Below are 19178 nucleotides of genomic sequence, written 5' to 3' on the forward strand. Positions count from 1 at the left end.
GTCTTTGACACCCTGGTTTTAACCACTTTGCCATCACACATTTTATTGGAAAAGAGTTGAGTTTTCCTTCTTTGAAAGAGTTCCTCCTTACATCGTTTCTAGGTTGGTTTTGCAGATTTCACTGCATTTTGCTCACTGTGTTACTGCCCCTTGTGCCTAGCACAGTGCCTGGAATAAAGTAACGTTATGAGGTAAAATGTCATTGTTCAATGCTATCAGTCAGTTCCCACTCAGAGCAAGGCTATGATTAATGTCATCTGTTATTGCTGTTTTGCCCATTTTTGCTTTCACTCTCTCAATCCATCTCTTTGAAGGTTTTACTCTTTTTTGCTAACTCTGCTTTACCAAGTGTTATGCCCCTGTTGAGGAATTGATTCTTCTTGATGAAAGACTCATATCATAGTATGTTAGACGAAATCTCCCCATCTTCATTTCTAGGAAACATTCTGGCTGTACTTTCAAGACAAGTATTTTTAAATTCTTCTGGCAGGTAATTCTGTATTCAATATTCTTTACCATAATCTAAAGTCAATACCATAATCCAAAATCAGTTATTGTTTGATCTTTCTTAGTCATTGTTCAGCTTTTGCATGCATTTGACACAATTAAACATATCATGATTTGAGTCAGATGCACCTTATTTCTCAAAGTTACTTGCTTTTTAATACTTGGAAGAGGTCTTTTGTATCATATTTGCCCAACACAATTTGATGTGATTTCTTGACTGTGGCTTCCATGGGCTCTTGTTTTGCATCCAAGTAAAAGAAAATCATTGACAGCTTCAGTCTTTTCTCCATCTTTCATGATGTTGTCTTTTGATCCAATTGTGAGAATTTTTCTGGGTGGTTTTTTTTGTTTTGTTTTGTTTTGTTTTTATATACTGAGGTGGAATCTACTAAAACTGTAGGCTTTTGGTGTTCATCAGTTAGTACTTCGAGACCTTTTCATTGGCATGAAATAAGGTTGTGTCTTCTGCATATCACAGATTATTAGTCTTCCTTTAATCCTGATGCCATGTTCTCCATATTGTCTAGATTGTGAAATAAAGAGTTCCTAGAAATCAGAATTCATAGTGCATAAGAGTAACATTTAATTGAATCATTTCCCACATTTCATTGTGCAGTTTTATATCTTACTTTACAAAGAGATACACTGCAATGTCAAAGGCAGGGGGTTCGAGCCCACCAGCTACTTTGTGGGAGCAGGATGAACAGTCTTCTCCCATGCAAGAACCAACTGGTGGGTAACCAAGGGATGGTTCCAACTTAACAGCACAGCAACATAGGGTTGTACTTTGCATTGTCTTCCAGAGCTATCTTTTGCAATCTTCTGTTTATTTCTTTTATCTTTTTTATCTTTTAACTTCAGCATTTTCCCTTTCATTTTGGCTTCTCTACACTGTAGTACTAAGGTTTGCATGATCCAGGCCATAGTCTTTGCAATCATTTGCTATGCGTCAAAGAGCTGGACAGTGACTAGGGATGATAGAGAATTGATGCCTTTGAGCTGTGGTCCTGGAGAAAAATTAATTGGGGAGCTTCACCAAACACTGTCCACCATGGGTAACCATTATCACATTTGGCACATCAGTGTCACAGTGTTTAGCATCACAGTAACCATGAGTTATCTCTGTACAGCAATGTGCAGACCAATTTAAACTAGGCCTGAGGGCCATTTACATAATTTACTTAACTAATTAACTTATCCTTTGAATTTGAGTTGACTTATGGCTTCTTTCCAGAGTGAGGATACTAATATTTCCAACTGTACAAGTTGAGCAATTTCAGCCCCCTTGTGTAAGAGCTCAACAAGAGACCAGTATTCTCAAATATTTGTTTGTGACCACTTGCTTCATTCATGTGAACACTCCCTACCCCTATCTTCCTGACTGCTAGTGTTGATTGTGGATCCAAGAAAGCTGTAAATGTTAACAACCTCAATCTCTTCACCATAGAATATGGTGCTGCCAGTTGACCCAGTGGTGAGAATCTTTGTCTTGTTGATGTTGAGCTTCAATCCATATTGAAGACTACCTTTACCTTTTGCAGTAAGTGCTTCAGATTGTATTCAGTTTCAGCAAGCCAGGTTGTATCATCTGCATATCATAAGTTGTTAATGAGTCTCCAATTTTGATGCCACACTCCTTCTCATAAAGCCTTGTTTCCCAAATGATCTGTTCTGCATACAGACTGAAAAGATGGAGACAGGATTTATCCCTGATGCATTCCTTTCCTGATTTTGAACTATGCAGTGTTTCCTTGCTCTGTTCTGTGGATTGCTTCTTGGTTCAAGTATAGGTTTCATATAAGCAAGATCAAGTGTCCTGAGATTCCCATTTTCCTCAAGGTTAGCCATAATTTATTATGATCCACACAGTCAAATGCCTTTGCATAGTCAATGTAACACAGATATACATTATTCTGGTACTCTCTGCTTTCTGCCAAGATCCACTTGACATTGTAAATAATGTCCCTAGTGCCACGACCTCTTCTAAACTCAGCCTGTATTTCTGGGTCCTCTGAAAATCTGCCAGAGGGACAGCTGTAATTTGTTTCCAACTCAAGGCATAAAACAACAGTAATATTTCAGTGCATTTCTTACTTGTCTTTTTTAGGCATGCATGAAGGTATACATGTAAAGATATTTAAATACATGAATTTTAAAAATATAATTTTAATCTTATTATATAGTTTGATCTTTGAGGTTCAGCTCTTTTTCATTTTTACCTTAATTTGATAAAATATCTTCAATAATTATTATTTAAAAATAGGATTTTTATTTTCTGTATAATATCGAAAGACGAATTGCATTGGGAAAACCTGCTGTCATGGACCTCTCCAGAGTGCTGAAGAGCAGTGATGTCAGTCTAGAGACAAAGGTTCACCTAATCCATGCCATGGTCTTCTCAGTTACTTGTTTAAGCTTTAGAGAGCTTGACAATGAGAAAGGATGACAGAAGAATAGATGTCTTCAAGTTGTGGTGCTGGTGAAGAGTCTTCAACATACCATGTACTGCCAAGAAGGCTAATAGGTCTGTCTTGGAGAGGCTGAAACCAAATCTCTCCTTGGAGTCTAGGATTTTGGAGCTCTGTCTCACTTACTTTGGGCATGTGACCCAGAGAGGGCAGACCTTGGAGAAGGACATCATGCTCGGAAGGGTGGACAGACAGTGCAGGAGAGGGAGACCCTGGATGAGATGGATTGATATAGTAACTGAGGCAATGGGGGTTGGTGTGTCAGAATTAATGAGACTGGCTCAAAGGGTTCAGAGCTCTGTACATAGGGTCACTATACATTGCCAGTGACTAAATGGCACATAACAATAATAACATACATGACAGCTTTGGAAGCAGGAGCGGCATCCACTTCCTAAAAAACATGCCTCTGGAAAATCTGTGAACTTTGATAAATGTCAATAGTTGTAGAGGGGCTTCAGGCCTTTTGTTCATAGGGTTGCTATGAGTTGAGCTCGATTCGAAGGCAATCAACAACAACAGCAACCCACGACTTAGAAAGGATACAGATCTTTTTCATTGTATTTAAGGGCATGTTTAGAATTTAATTGGTGCAGTAATTTTGAGCATCTAATAGAGGAGCCTGGTGGCACAGTGTGTTATGTGCTAGGTTGCTAACTGAAAGATTAGAAGTTAGATTTCCTAGCTTTGGATTTGAAGGAGGCTCTCGAATAAGGAATGTCATCACTGATGTCAGATGGACCCTGGCTGAAAGTAGAGTGTGATGCACTGGGTTTATTGTTCAAAATGTCTTTCATAGGCCATGATTTTTGACCTGAAAACAAAGTCTGTAAGCTACTCATGATGAGATTGGACAGTTGTGCCATCCCACCAGGCTTAAGATGAGCAGGTTTAGCAGCAGATAAAGGGAATCTCATGATGACTAGCATTAAACGAATGGAGAATGCAGCCTGTGACCTTCAGGGCCAGTGATCCTTGTACTAAATGGAGATATACCAAGAACAAGTCACTTCAGAAACAGCTGCAACCCTGAGAGGCTCACCAGTCTATGCCAGGAAACTTGGAGGAAAGCCTCCTGGTTGACTGGAAGATATCCGTATTTGTACCCATTCCCAAGAGAGGTGGTCCAACAGAATGTGAAAATTACTGAATAATAGCACGTGCAAGCAAAATGTTGCTGAAGATCATGCAAAAACAATTAGAGCACTGCATTGACAGGGAAATGTCAATTAAATCAAGCAGGATTTAAAAGGGTCATGACACCAGGGATATCATTGCTGGTGAAAGTAGAGAATGCCAGAAGAATGTCTATCTGTGTTTTATTAACTGCATGGATCATAACAAACTATGGCTAATACTGAGGAGAATGGGAGTCTCACAACACTTAATTATGCTCACAGAAAATCTATATCTAGACTAAGAAGCTGCTGTCTGAATGGAGCCAGGGAATACTCTCTATGGTTTAAAATCAGGGAGGGTGTGTGTCAGGGTTGCATTGTTTCCCCATACCTATTCAGTTTGTATGCTGAGCAAATGATTTGTGAAATTGAACTCTATGAAGAGGAATATGGCATCAGGAGGAAAACTCATCTACAACCTGTGTAATACAGATGACACAACCTTGCTTGCTGAAAGTGAGGAGGATTTGGAATGCTTGTTGCAGAAGATAAGGACTGCAGCCTTCAAAATAGATTACCTGTCAACATCCAGAAAACAAAGGTCATCACCACTGGGCCAATAGGCAGCATCATTGTAGATGGAGAAAAGATTGAAATTTTAAATGATTTCATCTTACTTGGATCAACAGCCAACACCGTTAATAGCAGCAGTTGTGAGATCAGGAAACATTGCATTGGGTAACTACTGTCAGGGACCTCAATGAAATACTGATCAGCAGTCATGTCAGTTTGAAGACCCAAGCGTGTTTGGTTCAGACCATGGTCTTTTTGGTCACTTCCTACACTGGACAATGAAAGGATGACAGAGGAATTGACTCTTTGAGTTGTGGTGTTGGAGAAATGTGCTAAATATCCCATGTACTGTAAAAAAAAGTAGATTGACACAGTGACTGTAGCAATGACCTCAGGTATGTCAGAGATAGTGATGATGGCACAGGATAGGCCAGGGTTCAGCTCTGCTGTTTGTAGGGTCACTATGAGTTGTACTTGACTTGTATGTAGCAGCAGCAGCAGCAGCAGCGGAGAAATGGAATACTGTGAGACAAAACAGATCTAGACTCTTCCCTATGGAGCCAGAGTCAGAAGGTTTTACCCAAGCTCACTGGAGTACTAGGGTCCAGGACTAAGGAAGCAGGAGTGGCATCCACTTCCTAAACAACATTCTTCTGGAAACTCTATGAACTTTGATAAATGGCGATAGTTATAGAAAGGCTTCAGGCCTTTTGTTCTTAGGGTCGCTTTGAGTTGTGCTCTACTGGACAGCAATCAACAACAACAAGAAAGCTTTGTAACATTTAATATCTCAAGGGCTTTAAGATGGTTCAGAGGGTCTTGAGCATGCTTGAGAAGCTGTCCTGACTAAAGAATTGCATCCTATTTCCAATCTGAATCATAGCCTGTTAACTTTCCTAATAAACCCTGCAAGCCTAAGTCTGAGTCTGTGAATTTTGTGTGACCGTTGCAGTGGATTAGCAGAGCAGCACGAGCTCTGGGAGGTTAGGTTGATGCTCAAGTTGGTGGAGATAGGTTCAGAAAACAGCAAGGCCATGTCTGGCCTCATGGGAATCAGTTTATTTTGGGGATGGGGACTGTTACCACCTGAGGAGTTACTGGAGGCTTACCTTGACTGTCTCCATGTCAGTCGCTTTCTGGTCATACCAGAAATATGTTTTAATTGTGTTTTTTTGACTCTAAGAATGCATTTGGCTACGCTTAAAATAATAAGTTATGGATAATACTGAAACAAATGTGAATTCCACAATACTCATTTATGCTCATGGGAAACATGTACAGAGATGAAAAATTAGTCCTCCACCAGAACAAGGGGACATTGTATGGTGTAAAATCAGGAAAGGTATGGATCCTTTCTCCATACCATTCAATCTGGATACTGAGGGAATAATTCAAGAAACTGAACTATATGAAAAAGAATGTAGCATTAGAATTGGAGGAAGACTCATCAACAGTGTTTACTATGCAGAAGACACAGTCTTCCTGGAGAAAGTAAAGAAGACTTGAAGTACTTGAAGAAAATCAAAGACTACACCCTTCAATATGGATTTCTGACATTTAAGCATTATGAAAATCAAAATGATCACCACTGGCCCAACGGACAACATGCTAGATGGAGAAGAGATTGAAGTTATCAACAATTTAATTTTACTTGCATCCACAACCAATACCCATGATAACAGTAGTCAAAAAATCGAAAGATATGTTTAACTGGGCAAATCTGCTGTCAAGGATCTCTATAAAGTGCTAAAGAGCAAAGGCATCAGTTTAAAGACTAAGATAAATCTGACTGAAGCTCTGGCGTTTGCAGTTGCCTAACTCTGGTGGCCTAGTGATAAAATGCTGCACTGCAGGCATTAAGGCTCACACGGGAGTATGGGCAAGCTCCTTCCATGCGATTACTGCCTATGAAAACCTCTCAGAGGGTCAGCTATTAGTTGTTTGCGACTTGATGGTACACAACAATAACGTTATGCATTTAAAATTGAGAAACGAATAAGGAAGACCAAAAAAAGAAGTGATGCCTTTGAATCATGGTATTGGTCAAAAGTATTGAATATCCTAAATCAGTTTGAGGACTAAGGTGTGCCTGATTCAGGTCATGACCTTTTAAGTCACTTGCTGTGCATCTGAGAACTGGACAATGAGTAAAGATGACAGAAGAATTGATGCCTTTGACCTGTGGTGTTGGAGAAGAGAACTGAAGCTCTCGTAGACTACCAAAAGAACAAACAGATATGTCTTAGAGAAGGTGCAGCCACAGTGCTCTTTAGAGGTGACATTGATAAAGCTTCGTCTCATACATTTGCTAGGAGGGGAAAAAGAATATCGCGCTTGAAGAGGTGGAGGGACAGTGAAAGAGAATACCCTCAACCAGGTGGATTGATACAGTGACTACTGCAGTGGGCTCTCGAGTATGTTGGAGAATCATATCGATGGCACCTAACAAGCACCACATAGACTATCAAAGGAACAAAGCAGTCTGTCTTCGAGGTAGTGTAATCAGGTCGCTCCTTGGAGGCAAGGATGGTGAAACTTCATCTCACATATTTTGGTCATGATTTCAGGTGGACAGGTCGTTGGAGAAAAAAAAAAAAGGAAATGCTGGGAAAAGTAGGCTGTCATTGAAAAAGTAAGAGACCCCCTCTCAGTCACATGGATTGACACAGTGCACCTGAGCCTGGGCGAGGTTGTGAGGATTGAGCAGGATCGGTGGCTAGGTCAAGGTTTCGATCTATTGTGTATAAGGTTGCTATAAGTTGTAGTTGACTAGACAGCACTTAACAATAGCTGAGGTGGGCTGCTTCCATTATGATGTATAGCCTTGGAAGTTGGATGTAGGATCCCCATGAGTTAGAATCAAATTGGATATCATTGCTTTGGTTAATAAAGTTGTTAAGATCTGTTGTTTTCATCTGGCTGTTTTCAGCCATGCTTGATGTATATTGTAACTGGTTAAAAAGGAATAATATTTTTTGACAATTTTTTATTTGTTTAAGGTAGAAAGAACTCCTCAGGTTAGGAGGGAGCTCTTGTGGCATGGCATAGTCCCTAAGGAGTTGTGTTATGAACCCAAAAGCCACCTCTCTAGCACTTAGAATTTACTAGAGACTCCCTTGTGGGAAGAGGAGCATTAGCCTCCTGTGCTTATTACAGGCTCAGAAGGTCAGTGGAGGGGCAGCTTTGAGTTGGTTCCAATTAGATAGCAATGAGTTTGAGTTTTGTTTTGACTCAAGTAGGATAGGGTATAAAGCAATGCTATTGACATATTCTTGGCATTGAATAGCATTTCAAAAGTGAGGTTGTGAGGAGGTTGAGAAACACCTCTCTTGGGCGGGGAGGAATTCAGACAGTGTGTTGATGCTCATTGGTGTCTCTTTTCTCTTTTAGGACCAGCAGAGAGAAGAGATTCCATCTTCCAGAGGTTGCCACTGTCTGGCTCCCCACTTTGCCCATCCTCAATCGTCTTGTTCTTTTTTTAAATATAACTTAGTGACAAGTCATCTAGTAGTTTAAATTTGGCATCGTGTCTTAATTGACTTAGAATTTGAAACTGGTATTTTCTTAGATATTACTTTTGAGTTTAACAAACTCTTCCCCCAGTTATATTGTCTTTTAAATGAATATATTTATTACCATTTTATGAAGTACATAGAACCTTAACCCACCCGAAACCACAGTTACTGAGCCAAGTGTGACTCTCAGTGACCTTCCACTGGTTTTCAGAACTTATAAATCTTCAGGGAGGGTGATGGCCCGTCTTTCTCCTGTGGAAAGTCTGGTGGGTTTGAACCACTTTGGTTGACAGCCCGACGCTTTTCCACTGGGCCACTGGTGCTCCTTTTAGAGTCTTAAAGGACAAATAAAAGAATATTGCTCATTATTTTCCTTTGCTTATTTGTTATTTGTTGTTTTTGTTTTGGACTAACTCGAGTCCTGTAATAATGAAATACACAGCTTTTGCTTAGAGGTTGAATTGTGGCCTTTTTTTTTTTGGTGTTGTTTCCCTCCCTCTTCCCCCCTACCCCGAAGTTACTAAAAAATGTAGGATGAAATTTTTAAGTTGCAGATAATCTTGAAACTCTTTATTCAGTGACACATTTTTAGTGGAGATAAATAGGAAATTATATGTTTGTGAAAAATTAGATCTTATTAATTGTTGTTTTGTTAGCAGTCATCAAATCTTCTATGACTTCTGACATCTCTATGAGCAGCAGATCTGAACCTTGATGTATCCTGCACTGTTCTCATGATCGCTGTCATGCTCAAGCCCATTGTGGTTCCTTTGTTAGCTGAGGGAAGTGCAATTAATGTTACACAAGTAAGCTCCATGTGTATTACAGTTTATTATTATTATTTGTTCATTACAATACCTAAACAACCAAAAAGTAAAAATGCAAAACAATACGTAATGCTTGTGTATTTCCTATTATGCACTGCTGTATGAAGAGTTTATACATCAAAATACTCTTGGTTTATGAATATTTCAAAGTCTTTGGCTCAATAATTTGCAGGTTGTGCAACCTGCCAGTAGCCTGTCCTACCCTGGGACAGAGTTTATTACACCCTGTACCTTAATGCCATGCCCCATGCAGGTTTGCAGATATACTCCAATACTGAGACTTCCCAAATTCTGCCTGTGATTAGCCTTCCTGAACTAATAACTTTCAGTAAATAAGTTAATATCACAAATGTTTGTGCTGTTTTTATCCTGTAGCTCAGTGATCCCAAAATTTATTAATTTGGCAGATTGTCTTTTGCTCCTTTTGCTGTGATTATGTTTAGTCTTTGAAAAATCTTTATGCTAGCCTACTGCTCTTTCTTTATGTCACTTTTACCTTTCATCTTACAGGTAGATCAGTAAAGAATACTTTTCATTTTTTCTTTTTGAAAGATTAAAGCTGTTTAGTGGTTAGCAGGGGTGAGATGACGAGTTATTATGTAGGAAGCATTAATGGGCAGAAGATACTGATGAAGGTTGGGCAACAATGGTTACTATAATTGATGTTGCTAAATTGTACATGTGTAAACATTTAATTTTTAATGATTGTATGTGTATGTATATATATAATTATATGAGCAATTAAAAAATATGCATTTTGGAGATATTAATGGAAATGACTTATTCATTTAAATGTTTAAGCATCTATATTTGTTGGAGTGAGTGGTTGAGCTTAATTTTCCATAAAAGGACAAATTTTATTAGCAAGATTGTTTATTTTATTTCAAACTCTTCCCTCTAGTATGTAGCTAATATCTATTTTGATCATAGAATTATTTTACTTAAAAACTTTTTAAAAATTGTATTAGTAGCTATTGGGTTGCTCTGACCCATGACAATTTCATATTTACAAGATAGAATTGCTCCGTGGAGATTTCAAGTCAGTGGCCTTTTAGGAGCAGATTGCCTCACCTGTTTCCTGAGGCATCTCTGTGTAGCTGTGAAACTTGAAACCTTTGACTAGTCAAATATAACCTTTTGTCCCACCCATCAAATAAATTCTACCTGTGGTAGGCTTGACTTTAACCAAGGTAAAGTTACTCCTAAAGAAGGGCAAAGACAGTTTCTCAAAATTATATTCTGTTTTCTTGACAAATTTAATAATGTGGTTTGTCTTTCTTTCTGCCTTAGTCTTTTTTGATAAAAATAAAATGTGACAATTCTTTGGCAACAAAATTGATTTCTGTGCAATTCTTATTATATCAGCTTACGTTTACATTTGAAACCAAAATGATTCACCATTTAATGTCATGTCTTAGTTTTATGATTTTGACCCAGCTATTCAAAGACTGCCTGCCAAAAGAACAAACAATGTATCCTGGAAAGGGCTTATCCAGAGTACTCCTTGGAGGTAAGGTTGAGGAAGGTTTGAAGCTTGTCTTTCCTATTTTGGACATGTAGCTAGGTGAGACTATTCCTTGGAAAGGGACATCATGAGTGGAAAAATGGAAGGTCAGCGAAGGAGAGGAAGACCCCCAAGGAGATGGATTGACACTGTGACTTCAGCAGTGGGCTCTAGGGTCTCAGAGATGATGAGGACGGCACAGGAGAGGGCAAGCTTTAGACTGGCTGTTCATAAACTTGTTAGGAGTTGTACTCAACAGCACCTAACAATAACATTACTTAAGCTCCTTGGCCAAGGCATACCTAATTCTCTTGCTGTTGTTCAGTGTGGAGTTCTTGTATAATAAGAAATGGAGTACTCTTAGATTCAAGCCATGTGCTTGTTAACATCATAAGAACTGTCACTATTCATGTTATGATTTGAACTGTACATACATTCTTGTAACTGGACGTATTAAAGAGTATACCAAAAGACTAAGCTAAGTCATAATGCTAAAGCAAGGACATGTACAGTTAAAATACATATATCCCACACCTCCCTTTAAACAGAGCCCTGATGGTGCAGTGGTTAAGACTTGGCTTCTTATCAGCTGCACCAAGGAAAAAAAGAGCTGACAATCGGCTCCTATCTTGACCCTAGAAATTCCTGCAGGACAGTTGTGCTCTGTCCTGCAGGGTCACTATGGATTGGAATTGTGTCAGTAATGCTCAACAGTACCATCTTCCCATTTTACTGTTTGTTATTAACTGTAATGAATGTCAACTTGCCTTTAAGTAATTGAATTGTGGTGTTGCTGTTGTTGTGTACCATCTGTTTGGAACTGACTCACAGCTGACCCTCCATGGGTTATCGGAGCAGTTAATCGCACAGGAAAAGATTGCCCATCTTTCACCCGTGGAGCTGATGGTGGGCTGGAACTGGGTACCTTCAAGATGACAGTGCAGCTTCTTGCCTTTAGGCCACCAGAGCTATCTATTACATTGTACTGTTGTAAAGAAATTGCTAATATTTAGTGAGCCTTTAATCTGTTAGCATTTACTGGCATTTTTCATATACACAAGGAAACACTGTATGGTTCAAAATTGAGAAGGGTGTATGCCAGGGATGTGTCCTATCACCATACCTTTTTAATCTATATGAGAAACAGATTATCTGGGAGGCTGGGCTCTATGAGGAGAAACGTGGCATCAGGATTGGAAGTAGATTTAGCCATAATCTGTGTTATGCAGATGACACAAGCCTGCTTGCTGAAACGGAGGAGGACCTGATGCGCTTGTTGCAGAAGGTCAAAGACTGCAGCCTTCAATATGGATTGAAGCTCAACATCAAGAAAACAAAGATTCTCACCACTAGGTCGATTGACAGCATTATGATAGATGGTGAAGAGAACGAGATTGTTGACAGCTTCCGTTTGCTTGGTTCTATAGTCAACACTCTGGTATCAGCAGCCAAGAAATAAAAAGATGAATTGCATTGGGAAAGTCTGTTGTCAGAGACCTCTCCAAAGTACTGAAAAGCAACGATGTCAGTCTGGAGACTGGGGTGCTCTTGATCCAGGCCATGATCTTTGCAATCACTTGCTGTGCATCAGAAAGCTGGGCAGTGACTAGAGATGATAGAAGGAGAATTGATGCCTTTGAGCTGTGGTGCTGGAGAAGAATATTGAAAAATCATGAACTGCAAGGAGAACAAACAAGTTTGTCCTAGAGAGGGTGAGATCAGGCTGTTCCTTGGAGGCAAGGATTCTAAAGCTTTGTCTGACATACTTTAGACATGTTGTAAGGAGGGACCAGTCCTTGGAGAAGGACATCATGCTTGGGTGGATGGAGGGACTGTGTAAGAGAGGAAGATGCTTGAAGAGATGGATTGATTTAGTGACTGGGGTAATGGAGCTAGGTGTGTTGGACTCAGATTGGCAAAGAATAGAACAGGCTTTAGGGCTGTTGTGCAAAGGGTGGCTATGAGTTGCAGGTGACTCAACAGTATATAACAACAACAATGTTAATCCTACCAACTGAAGGCAGTAGATGGGAGTACTATTCCCAGTGGTTTCAAACACAAACTCATTGCTGTCGACTGAAAACCACTTTAAAGCTGAGCCTCCACTGGTTTTTTGGAGGCCATAAATAGCATGAGAGGAGATGATTGTCTTTCTCCTGAGGAGCTGACAGGATTAAAACTGCCAGAGAGCGATGAATCCTTTGGATTAACAGCACAACTCCAGGTAGGTTACACCACCAGAGCTCCCTAAATTAGATCAGTAACCTCTTCAGGATATCATGGTAAATAAATAGTAAAGACAGTTTGAATACACGCAGTATCTCCAGTTCTTTCTTCTATAAGCTCACAATTCTGACATTTTATTATTGCTTCTTCCTTTTTATTACAATATTAACTCTTATAGAACAATTTTAATCTAGAAAGGTGATTTTTCGTGTAAATATTAAAATTATTTTCTAATATAGACACTTAGGAAACAGGTTCATCCTGTCTCACAGGGTGAGACCAGGTTGCTCCTTGGAAGCAAGGATTCTGAAGCTTCATCTGACATACTTTGGGCTTGTTGCAAGGAGGGACCAGTCCTTGGAGAGGGATGTCATGCATAGGAGGGTGGAGGGACAGTGCAGGAGAGGAAGACCCTCAATGAGATGTATTGATTCAGTGACTGAGGTAATGGAGGTAGGTGTGTCAAAGATAATAAGATTGGCACAGGACAGAATAGGGTTTAGGGCTGTTGTACATAGGGTTGCTGTGAGTCACAGGTGACTTAACGGCACATAACAACAACAATATTCTATTGATCCTTTTAACCTGGTACTTGATGGGTCCAATTTGAGGGGATTTTGCTTCACCCACTTCTTCCTCCACCCATCAAATTGTGTAGCCCTATGATTACCACCCCTCCCTCCTTCTGCCCATTCTCACCCCACAGCTCTCCCCTCTCCCTGCCTGGATCCTCATACTCTTTCTACAATAACGGTCTTATGCAGTATTTGTCCTAATGAGACTGAGTTCGTACACTTAACATAATGCTTCCATTCCCTCCCAGGTTAGGTTGTAATTTACAAATTCATTGCTCCTGTATGCTGTGTAGTATTCCATTGTGTGAATGTATCATAATTTCTCAATCTTTTCAATTGTGATTGGACATTTGGGCTATTTTCATGTTCTTATGATGGTGAATAAAGCTACTATTAACATTGGTGCACAAGTCTCCATTTGTGCCTCAGTTCTCATTTTCACAGGGTATATTCCAAGCAGTGGAATAGCTGAGTCATATGAAATTTCTATGTTCAGCTTTTTGAGGAAACACCAAATTGCCTTCTAGAGTGATTGTGTCATTTTACAATCCCATCACCAATATATAAGAGTCAGGACCTTCTTTAATCAGAGCCCTTGGTAGTAGTAGCAGGGCACTATGCAGTTCTTCGGGTCTCCAGGTGGTAGAGTTTGTGTGGCTCATTAGTCCTTAGGACTGATTGTTTCCTTGAGACTTTGGCTTCCTTCACTGTTTATTCCTAATGAGGGGAGACTAATAGGTGACTGCTAGCCAGCTTTTAAGACCTTAGTTACTCACTGTAGCAGAATATAGAAATTTTCTTTGTGAACTGTGATATACCAATTGATTTAGCTGCCCCCTGAAACTATGGTCCTATGTCCTCAAACCCAGTGACTCATTATCTCAACTCAAGATATTTGGTAATGGCTAAGAAGTTTTCATAACCTTGTCCCTTATACACTCTACTATTAAAGGAATATATTTGCAACACATAATTGTATGTTGTTTGTTGTTATATTGTTATGTCATATTATGTTGCATCATGGCAACCCTATGAACAATAGCTCCGAACCCTGCCATATCCTGAGCCAATCTCAATGTCTCCACCACACCTGGCCCGATTACCCTAGGCACTGCCTCATTCAAAGTGTTCCTCTCCTGTGTGGTCTCTCCACTCTTCCAAGCATTATGTCCCTTTTCAAGGACTGGTCCCTCTTGGCAGCATGCCCAAAGTATATCAGACTGAGCTTCAAAATCCTTGCTTCCAGAAAGCAACTTGGTTTCCACATCTATAGGACAATCCAGGTGTGTTTTTTTTTTTTTCTTGGCAGTCCATGGTATACTTAACACTCTTTTCTGGCACTACAACTCAATAGCATTGATTCTTCTTCTGTCATACTTTTTCACTCTGTGAAAAAGCTCTGTGGTTCATAGCAAATAATTGCGAAGACCATGGGCTGAATCAGGCTCACCTTAAGTCTCTAGACTGATGTCGTTGTTCTTCAGCTCTCTGGAGAGGTCTCTGACAACAGATTTTTCTAATGCAATTCATTATCTCTCTCTCTATATATAGATAGATAGATAGATCTAGATCTATCTATCTATCTATCTATCTATCTATCTATCTATCTATCTATCTATCTATCTCCTTTGCCAAGCCTAGTCATTTTAGTCCTTTTTTGCCTACCCATAGCTACTCAGGTTATATGTCTGTCTATATATCCTCTTGCAGATTACTGGTTTTTATTACTGTTCATATAATAAGTAGGGACCTCTGGTGGCCTAATGGCAAGAAGCTGCCCTGCAATCCCAAAGGCAGCAGTTTAATCCACCAGTTGCTCCTCAGGTAATAAGATAACAGCAGGAGTTTGTGTAATAACCTTTATCTTTTTTTGTCTGTAACTCTTGTGTACCTCAGTGCCTTCCTTTGCCTTGGTCTGTTGTCTTCATCTTCCCCTTCCTGTGTATAACGTTCCCCCTCACGAGGTTAATATGTGTCTGCTCCCTCGTTAGTGCTTTGCCTTCTTTCTTTGCCTTTTCCTGATAATCATGAAAGGATGTTTCCTTCTATGGAGTGTCTTTAACCTCATAGCAAATTTAACATTCTCTTTAATTGTTAATGTTGGCAACAAACCACAGTCATATTACCAGTACTTGTGTTAGTGCCTAAACGAAAACAAAACAAAGGGAATGCACACACGTACATGCACACAAACCAGCCCACAAGGATTTCAAAAGACACCCAAAACCAAAATAATAGCACTTACTAATACAGAGTTGAAGCATGTATCTCCAAAACTTGCCTCACTCGTATACACCATCAGCACTTTGATACTGTGGTAGATATTAGACCTACTACTTGCTGGTTATTGATCTCATGCATAACAGGAAAAATTATTTTCTGGTGCTGTGCCATCTTCATGTTCATTGGTATTTTTTAGTCTGTTGTGTTGATCAGTCTCACTAATGATTTCATTTTGCTGGGCCTCTATTATACTAAACATGATGTTGTTTTTTAGTGATGGGTCTTGATGATGTGATCAGAATAAGGTGAGGTTTCACCGTTTTTCTGTGGAACATATTGGTTGTGTTTAAGAGTTTTAATTGACTAATTTTTATAAAATTGCCATGCTTCTAAGTTTCAGTCTGAAAAAGGGTGAAAGAGGTGTTACTATTAATAGCATCAGAATCTAATTTCAATATTAACTCACAGCTGATTACTCGGAGGTAGAGATCCATCCCGTCACCTTTCCAAGCTTGTTGTCCTTTTCCAAGGAATAGTGTTTCCTAGCAACATGCCCAAAGTATTCGAGATGAAGCTTCGCTGTGCTTGCCTCAAAGGAGCACTCTTGCTGCACCTTCTCCATGGCATATTCTGTGCTCTTCTCCATTTTAAAGATTTAAAGGCACTGGTTTTTCTTGTCATCCTTACTCATTGTCCAGTTAAAGGAGCATAGAGTTAAATACTAATAGTGAAGTACTTGGCTGCTAATCAGAAGACTGAAGACTTGAGTCCACTCAAAAATGCCTTGGAAGAAAGGCATGGCAATCTTCCATAAAAATCACAGCCAAGAAAATCCTTTTGAGATAGTTCTACACTATCATAAGTGTTGCCATGAGTCACAATTGACTCCGAGACCTAACAGCCATATAATCTTAGCATTTAAAAGTACACATTTACTGCAATAGCACAATTTTAGATCCCCTAAATGAAAATGTGCACTAGTGATAGACACTATTCCAAATATAATTTTACCCTAAGTCCCTACGGTTCATTTCTATGATGCTGTAATTAAAATTTTTCAGCTTATGTCTTAGGAAAGTAAGTAGTTAAGTGGTGCATTAAGATCTATTGTTAGGTGCCACTGTGATGACTATAACTGATAAGGACTCTATGAACAACAGATCTGAACCTTGCCTTGTGCTGTCCTCATGATCTGTCATGCTGCCAATCTGTCTCATTGAGAGTCTTCCTCTCTTTTGCTCATCTTCTACCTTTCCCAGTGGAATATCTCTCTTCAAAGACTAGTTCCTCCTGAAAATATGCACAAAGTAATTGAGATGAAGTTTCACTATCCATGCCTCTAAGGAACTCTGCCCTTTCTTAAGTGCAAATTCATTTGTTTTTTTGACAGTCCATGATATATTCAATACTCTTAGCCTACACAGCAGTTCAAAGGCATCAATTGTCCTTCTGTTATCGTTATTCAATCCATAAGAAGCAATTGAAAATAAGGCACAATCTAGTCTTTAAATCGATAATTTTGCTCTTTAAACTTTGGAGAAGTCATTGACAGCAGATTTCCCCAATGCAACACACCTTTTGATTTCTTGACAACTGCTGCCATCTGTGTTGATTGTGGAACTGAGTAAAATGCAATTATTTTACAACTTAAGTCTTTTCTCCATCTACCATGGTTGTTGCCTACTGGTTCAGTGGTGAGGATTTTTGTTATCTTGATGTTGCCATGTAATCCATATTGAAAGCTGCAATTCTTTGATCTTCTGCAGCAAATGTTTCAAGTCCTCTTCACTTTTCAACAAACAAGGTTGTGTTATCTGCATAACTCAGGTTTTTGATAGGTCTTTCTCACATTTTGATGCTACATTCTTCATAAATTTCAGCTTTTTGAATGATTGGATCAGCACACAGATTGAACAGGTATGAGGAAAGGATACAGCCATGATGCACACCATTCTTGATTTTAAACCTTGCAGAGGCTTCACATATGTACTATCATGTGCTGGTATTCCCACTCTTAATGATTACCACGTATTATTTTGAACTACACAATGAAATTTCTTTGCTTAATCAAGAAAACACAAGTAAACATCTTTCTGGTGTTCTCTGCTTTCAGCCAAGATCCACCTGATGTTAGCAATATCCCTTGTGCCATGACGTCTTCATCTACCTTAAATTTCTCGCTGTTTCCTGTCAATGCACTTCCCAGCTGTTTTTAAATGATCTTCAGAAAGATTTTTCTTATATGAGATATTAGTGATATAATTAGATAATTTCACATTCTGTTGAATCACCATTTTGGGGGGAATGGGACCAGACAGAAATCTCTTCCTGTCAGTTGTCCATGTGTATGTCTTCCATATTTGTTGACAGAGTCTGGTGAACATGTCCAGAGTTGCATCTAGGTCACCAGAAAAAACTACTAGTGTTTTTTATTGTTTCATTTTTTGTTCTACTTTATTAAGAAAGGGGTCTCTGGTGGCCTAATGGGTAAGGAGTTATACTATCAGCCAATGGGCAGGCAGTTTGAATCCACGAGCAGTCTCCTCCCATTTGATTTATAGCTTTGAAAACCCACTGGAGGTTCCAACTCTAGGGCACATAGCAACAATACCGCTTTATTAAGAAAACATTTCACTTAGTTCTAGTGACTATAGAGTAGGATGATTTCTCTAAATAAAGAGAAATAAAGAGCTTTTGGAAGCAACACTTAATGTTTTTGATAATATTCTTATCTGGTCATCTGAATATGGCTCCATAAATTACTTAAAAGAAATGGGAAAGAGAGTGATTTTTGCAGATCAACTCTTAGCTAAGTTCTCTTATATAAAGACAGCACAGGATATTTTCATTGTACATTTAAAGACATGGCGTGCCTTTTGGAGCAGTCCATTGACTTGCTCGACCACATTATGATGAGTGATGGTGAACCTGAGCTGACATTCAGCAAGTGATGGCAGGATATGTTCTGGGAACAGTATCTGGGGATCAAATTGACTTCAGTAATCAGGATGACAGATTTTTTTAACCTAATTCAACACACATTTCAGAATAAGCAGGGACACCAGAGTAATGAACATTATTCATCTGAAATATTTGTTTACAGACAAATAGATTGAGGGGTTATATAATAGTTTTATTAACATGCTTTTCAAAATTAACATTATAAATCATACTCTTACACATTAAAAGAAAATATGTAATGTGGATATTAGGTTTTTAATGTATACAGAATAATTATTCTCTGTGTGTGTGTGTGTTACTACAAATATTACTTAGTTTTTTTAGACTCATCTTCCTTTAATATATGGGTAATTTTCTCTAAGTTATTGATAACATCTTAAGTTTACTTAAAAAATTTATTTCTAAGTTATAAGTTAACCTTTCCCTTTTTGCTGTTGTTATTATGTGCTGTTGAGTTGCTTGTGACCCATAGAGACAGTATGTACAGAAGCTCTGAATCCTGCCCTGTCCTGAGCCAGTTTCAATAATTCTGATATACCAACACCCATTGCCCTGTATCAGTCCACCCTACCCAGGGTCGTCCTCTCCACCCTTGCAAGCATGATGTCCCTCCACCCTTTCAAGCATGATGTCCTTATCCAAGGACTGATCTTTCCTGGCCATGTGCCCAAAGTTTGTAAG

General features: G+C 39.1%; 1 protein-coding gene across 1 annotated transcript in view; it reads left to right on the forward strand.

Moving 5' to 3' along the window:
• The first annotated feature begins 8062 nt into the window (after positions 1-8062).
• The window catches only part of MTHFD2L (methylenetetrahydrofolate dehydrogenase (NADP+ dependent) 2-like), a 259118-nt gene continuing 248002 nt past the window's right edge, over positions 8063-19178 (forward strand). The window contains exon 1 of the mRNA XM_006898448.1: positions 8063-8090. The gene's annotated coding sequence lies outside the window, so the exon portion shown is untranslated. The remainder of the gene's footprint in view (positions 8091-19178) is intronic.

The sequence above is a fragment of the Elephantulus edwardii genome, unplaced genomic scaffold (genome assembly GCF_000299155.1).
Source record: "Elephantulus edwardii isolate Elephantulus edwardi_28Jun2011 unplaced genomic scaffold, EleEdw1.0 scaffold00230, whole genome shotgun sequence".
Taxonomy (NCBI): Eukaryota; Metazoa; Chordata; class Mammalia; order Macroscelidea; family Macroscelididae; genus Elephantulus; species Elephantulus edwardii.